The 6,950-nt window shown below is 40.9% G+C and overlaps 1 long non-coding RNA gene across 1 annotated transcript in view; it reads left to right on the forward strand.

The window, feature by feature from the left end:
* The window catches only part of LOC108797974, a 4,750-nt gene extending 201 nt beyond the window's left edge, over positions 1-4,549 (forward strand). Inside the window, exons 2-3 of the long non-coding RNA XR_001941920.1 lie at positions 4,302-4,415; positions 4,508-4,549. This is a non-coding gene — a long non-coding RNA (uncharacterized LOC108797974). The remainder of the gene's footprint in view (positions 1-4,301; positions 4,416-4,507) is intronic.
* The last annotated feature ends 2,401 nt before the right edge of the window (positions 4,550-6,950 follow it).

Genomic DNA, 6,950 nt, shown 5'->3' on the forward strand with positions numbered 1-6,950 from the left:
TCGTTAGCAGGTGGACACCTGTGGTGTTGAGCAGACCGATGGTCTGGGAGGGGAGGGGGGATGTGATGGGATTATATTCTGATTTCATCACTTGCTGTATATAAGTTTGTGCAGTTGCTCAATAAATCAGAGTTTGTTTTCCCTACACTCGAGCCTTGGCTAGTGACTGGGGAAACTGGGAGCTACAGATCAGCGGGTTCCAATATCTCCTCAGCAAGGAAGAAGACAGCGGCGGACATACTCATCCTGAGTACGGGGGTCTGTCACAGGGGGGGTGGAAACAACAGCGATCTGTTACTTGTTGCTGTTTTGCACATTCTGGAGATGGGGGACAGTGTGTAATGTTTGGCAGTTGTCAGGTTTCAGGTCACAAGCAGTCGTGACCTGAAACCTGAAAATCCCAACCAAAGAGTTGTGTAAGCAAGCAGGGGCGTCACTAGTTTTGCTCAGTCTACATGGGCAGAGTGAAGGGGTGACATTAGGAGTCTAATAGACCTCTGATGTTTCTTTTAAACAGAATCTATCACCTGCACTATACTGTCACACACAGGTCTTGTGATAGCAATAATATTAAGTTTATTTTTAAAACATTTTTTTTTTAAATTGTTTAAGTTTAAAAGAAATAAAAAAGACTTTAAATAAATAAAAGCCCCCCTTCGCATGTGCGTGCACATATAAATACAAACCTATCCAATGGTCATGCAACACACAAGTGGTATCAAAGGTGTGTAAGTGACACCAGGAAAACATATAAAGTGACCGGCTACAGGCTCTCTAGAAACCGCCTTCTAGCTTCCAGGCATACAAACACATAAGTCATACTGTGCTGTTTTTTGTATTTATTACAGGTATTTATATAGTGCCAATAATTTTATGCAGTGCTTTACATTGTGCACATTCACATCAGTCCCTATCTCACACGCATACCTACAATGGCCAATTTAGATAGGAGCCAATTACCCCCACAAGCATGTCTTTGGAGTGTGTGAGGAAACCCATAGACTCACTAAACTTTTTATCCTACACAGCATTTATCGAACAGCAGAATTCTTGTTTGAAGAAGGTTTTAGAGCTGGTCCTTCTTATGCAAAATGTGGATTTTATCAAGGTTCTTTGATACATTTAATGTGGAGATGCCCCAAATTGGTTCGTTATTGGAGTTTAGTACTCTGTACGATTTAATTCTGTATTTAGAACGTCTATTGATAATACTCCTCTGACATGTGTTTTGGGTGTTTTTGACACCCCTCTGTTGGATTTTCATGCAATCTTAGCTATTCATAGAGCATTGTTTACTGTCAGAAGATTAATAGTAAGAAAATGGATCTCCACTTCTCCTCCCACGCTGTCCAGTTGGATGTTTGAGCGTGACAAAATTGTAGCGTTTGAACTAGGGATGCACCGATACTGATACTAGTATCGGTGCCAATACCGAGTATTTGGGGCAAGTACTTGTACTCGCCCAAATGCTCCGATACTTACCTCCGATACCGGAACTTCCGGTGGGAGGGAATTTTCCCTCTTACCTGCAGTGCTGAGGGAGCATGGAGCCGGCTTCCTTTCCAATCAGGAAGCCGGGCGGTGGGTTATGACCCATCTCCCAGTTTCCTGATTGGCTAGGAAGCCGGCTTCACTTGTTGCTAGGCATCCTGGCTTCCTAACCCAATCAGGAAGCTAGGTGGCACGTAATGACCAACCTCCTGGCTTCCTGATTGGTCAGGAAGCTAGGTTGCCTAGGAACAAGTGAAGACGGCTTCTTAGCCAAACAGGGAGACGGGTCATGACTTGCCGCCCGGCTTCCTGGTTGGTTAGAAAGCCGGCTTCACTTGTTGCAAGCATCCTGGCTTCCTGACCAATCGGGAATGCCAGATGGCACTTCATGACTTGCCACCCGGCTTCCTGATTGGTCAGGCAGCCTCGGCAAGTGAAACCGGTGTCCTTTCGCTAGAACACCAGCTTCACAGGCAATTAGGAAGCCGGGCAATGGGTCACGATCCGTTGCCCAACTTCCTAAGAATCAGGGCACAAGGCATCGGTACTCTATCAGCGAGTACTGAAAAAAAATATTGGTACTCGATCCTGAAAAACCGGTATCGGTGCATCCACCATAGTTTGAACGTATTACATGTCAATATAGAGGGATCAGCAGCAAAAACATTTTGTTGATTTTGATCCCGGTGGTTATATTTCCGTGCTTCTTGAGATTTACGTATAATTTTCATTAATCACAGTTTGGTACATCTCCTAGTGCTCGCATAGTGCACCACACTAGAGCTGCAGCTAACGATTATTTTCAAAATCGATTAGTTAGCCGATTATTAAGTTCGATTAATCGGGTAAACAATCAAATACAACTAACTTACAATATTAGAGTGTATGATTCACTGTTTTCTATTACTAATATGTGCTGGAGTCATGTGTTCTTCCTTTTTTCTTTGTAATGTTCCTGGTTTTTTTGTTTTTTTACACACATTCAATAAAAATTATCTGCTTAAAAAGAAAGAAGGAAACATCAGATGTCTATTGGGCTCCTAATAACATCCCTGCACTCTCCATAAGTAGACTAAGCGAAACCAGTGCCGAGCCTGCTTGTTTACCCGGCTCTGTGGTTGGGATTTTCCAGGTTCACACTACACGTGAGATCAGCGAATTGGAGATTACAGATCTCCAGAAGCTCACCATCCTGACATGTTTTTTTTGTTGAGGTTCTGGGCTACCACAGGATACAGATGATCCAGGAAACATGACAGTGGGTGCAGCTAGGACGAGGTGTGGGCACCATGGCATATATGTAGAAAATGCTTACAGCTGCCATTGCGGTTGTAAGTTTGTTTTCATCCCGTTACTGTCACTGTCATCAAAAGCTCAATTCTGAATTGAGAAAGCTAATCAGTTGTCCAGCAAAATAAAGCAAGTCCAGTTGCCTTGACTTATTTTTTTACAGGTCTACCATGACCGGGATGAATGAGAACCTTCAAAAACATAGTTTGAAGCTATTTCAGGGGCTTAAGATATTTGGAAGCTATTTACCTGACACAAGCTCATCTTTTACATTTAACAGAAAATCTTGAAATCCTATTTTATGTTTTTGCACACTAAAATTAATTTCAATTTCATTTTTACTGGAAAAATAGATTCGGAAAAAACTGCAACTACCGGCATTTTATTCTATGGAAAATATATATTGTTTTGGGCGTTTTAGGTGCGTTTTATGTAAAAAGAAATAAAATGCACAAATGCATGTGTAAAATGAAATGTGTCTCTGCCAGCGAAAGAGCAATAGAAGTTAAACAAGGGGCCAAATATAAATCTTTCATTAGTACGTATAATTATAAACATTTTCAGTAACTTTACAAAAGTCTGCAGGAATAAATTCCCGACATGTCACAATGTAGAGCAAATGTTTATTTTTCAAAAGAAGCTTTAGGTTTTATCGATGAATTTTGAGCTCCAGTCAGCGGCTTTACCTAGGCAGAAATGATAGCATCAGTCTGTTGTAGGCAGAATGAAATATTCTCACAGTCTACCTCTACCTTGAAAAAATATCCCCCACTTCTGGTATGGGGGAGCATGTGACCTGTTTCAGTGTAATGGTGCAGCCAATTGCTAGGCCCGAGTACTGTCAAATCACCAGGGCAGTGACGTTGCTTCTTTCTGTAGTTTTTACATTTATAAGTATGTATTTGGGGGGGTTAACAAATTCTGTCCGGTTTTTTCTTGCTCTGTTCTGTTTGGAGAGACTTTTCCTCACTTCTTTCATAGTGCTGGCAAATGCTTTAACCCTTCTCCATCTCACTATAAAAAAAAAAATGTTTTATTTACTTTTTTTGCATATATCATCATATCCTATCTTACTCTTTCCCACTCTATTCAGAGCTGAAAATGTGATTTGGCAGGGGTACCACTTTAAATATTTCATTTTTATCACTTGTATCCAGCTGATGGTGAGAGCAAGGTATTGAGGTCCACTAATTACAAGGCGGACTTACTTCTACTGTATGTATGTTGTGATGACTTGAATGCACCTTTTATAGCAGGCTATCAGAATACACACACATACACCTCATTCAGAGTTAGAGAATTGACAAACCCTACTTTAGATATTGCACCAGCTGACTCATTTGTCTGTAAGAGTAGTCAAAGTGCAGTGCTACTGCTGGGTTTTCCTATTAAGCAGCCTGCCAATAAATTTTTTATATATATATTAAAATAATCAAAGGAAAAGTTTCTGTTTTACCTTCTGTAAGGCTAATATCAAGGCATCAGTCTGTAATCTCAGTCATTTTAATTTTCTTCTTTAGAGTGAAGTTGAAAAGGCCGTGCAGGACTCGTATGCCATAGAAGAGTCTACAAAGGCCTTAGAAGAGAAGCTTGAGTACTTGACAGAGCAAGCAGCAAAAGATGCTCAAACCCCGGTGTGTGTCTCCACTTCCTGCAGGTTGTGTATGTCATTGATTGGGTGCACTGCACATGCTGACTCTTTGTACAATCTTCTGTTCCTTTACAGGACAGTGTCACAAATTTAGACCCCTTGCAGCTTCCGAAAGCCACTTTTGAGGTTGTCCCGTTCCAGGTAAGTGGTTTTATTTGCATATTTAAAGGGCAACTACAGTACAAGTTTAACTGCCCAATTTTTTTTTTTTTAATGTAGCTAAGAAGGCTTAAGGTCTCTATCCGTTGTGTGTTTTTGTGTTTTTTTTTTTTTGTTGTTTTTTTTTTAATATGTAAATTTCCTCCGGATGCACAACAGGAAGTAAATAGAGATCTCCCCACAATGGTGGGAAATTCCACTACTGAAAGTTGTCACAGGAAGATTTCCCCTCTGTTCCTGTACTTGTGACAGTTTTCAATTTCCCCTCACCATGTCTTCCGATGACAGTGGTCATTAAGACAAATGAGTGGAAATCTTCTCGGTGTGGACACAGGCAGCAATTCTTGCACGTTTTTTAAGCCGCCACTAATCTATCCAAAATTAAAAAAAAAAAAAGTTTTGGCTTGAGCTCTACATTAATGGGTATGCAAACTCTAACAATGGACTTCTCCTTTTTAGTCCCTTTTAGATATCCCATTAGGATCGTTTTGTTATATTTGTTAGATAATTTAAAAAAAATACCTATTGATCCTGCCAGGAGTCTTGTGAGCTAATAACTTCCTGTGCTTTCTTACTCTTGCTCTATTCTTATGTTACATTGTTCCCAGCTGTCTCTGAGGACTACAGTATCTATCTCCTCTACGTTATGGTGAGAGGGAGGTGTTTGTAGCCCTGTTCAATTATGACAATGCTGCTTCTCTATATTACGGTTAGTGAGCGTTGCCAGCCTAGGACAAAAGGTGTGTTTCTGGCAGGATCACCAGGTAAAAAAAGAGAAAATGAATGCAGCCACCAATCTAAGGACTTGTAAGCTGCAGTATATTTTGTTCTTGGTTTTAAAACCCAACTCCAACCATAATTATAAAAATCTTCTCATAAAGACACTTGCCTTCCCCATGGTAAACTCCCTGCCTTTTGCTCATAATATTCCCAATGTGCCCTATTCCTATTCTGTGTATGCAACCAGGCACTGTCATTAACTCCTTCAGGAGATGCAGGTCTCGGTCATGTTTCCTCCTCATTGTAGGTGAAGCGTGCGTCATAACGTTATGTCACAACCTCCTTCTCCAGGAAAAGTAGAAAGGTTATTATCGCATTCCTTACCGGAGATCCCATGTAATGGGAAGGATGCTCGTAATGACTGCGGATGGCACCGCTGTATGCATAAGCTAAATGTGAAAGATGTCACCAGCACACCGAAGATCCTTTTTGGAATCACCAAATGCTCATTTTATTGAACAAGTTGTTCATACTGCCCCGCAGTATGTAATGAGCATACTGCCCAGAAATGGCAAAAAGTCACATGACCACGCTGACCAATGAGAAGCGCTTCTAAGACCTATGACCAGGTCCTGGAAGTGAGAAGCTGGAGGTGGTGTCAGTAAGTTAATTTTCTCCCATTTTGTGGGAAAGTGAACGTACCCTTTTATGGTCTACAAGATATGAGCATCTGATCCCAGTTGAAGCCATAGATATATGGGCAAACTCTGGACCTCCAGCTGTGATGGAACTGAAAGTCCTATTAGGCATGTCAAGACTCCAAATGACAGACATGACTGTCACAGGATTTAAAACCCCAGGAGAATGGATATTGGCCTCTAGATGGTATATCGGTCACTCCCCACCTAACAAAATGTCTTTTCATTCCAGGAAAAAGTGAAAAAGCTGAAGAACCCTAAAGCTGTATTAAAAGAACTTACCTTGAGGAAAAAAAATCCAACCTACAGAGGCATGCATAAACTTATTAAGAAGTCCTTTAATGAAATTTCTAATTCCACATCCTAGCCGTTTTTACCTTTTTTGTTTTCTTCTATCCTTTTTATAAAATAAATGTTTTATATGATATCTTAATGACTTTCTCTTTTTAGGTATAAGAACAAATCTCTAACAGAGCAGTGTTAAGTACTGTAGAATAATCTGTATGGTCTTTTTGCACTGAACAAATGTGGCTGCCCCCTTGTACTTCTAGAATTTTAAACGATACACAGGAACTAGGATTTTGTAGAAGTTTTGAAGATAGAGCTCAGGGCAACAACTTCATACCTTTTTATAAGAATTGTTTTACCTGACAAAGCATTTGCTGTTCTGTTTGGGGAATTAGGACAGGCTGCGCTGTCCGAATGATAAGATCGGCCAGAGACTTACCTGCCAACTAGATTGAGCAGTACAGGCTGATCTAGTACCCACCTCAACTTGGGATTGGACAATAAAGGAGCAGCAGCACACTGATGAGAGCCTCACTCCTCCCACTCCACCTGGTAACCTCTGCGTGTACAATTTACACCACAATATACAGAACGTGACTGGATCACGCTGCTTCCCCTCCCAAGCTGCCTGAGGGATGACAGGAGAGTGTGGA

Source organism: Nanorana parkeri, unplaced genomic scaffold (genome assembly GCF_000935625.1).
Source record: "Nanorana parkeri isolate BGI_ZX_2015 unplaced genomic scaffold, ASM93562v1 scaffold1376, whole genome shotgun sequence".
In the NCBI taxonomy this organism is placed as follows: domain Eukaryota; kingdom Metazoa; phylum Chordata; class Amphibia; order Anura; family Dicroglossidae; genus Nanorana; species Nanorana parkeri.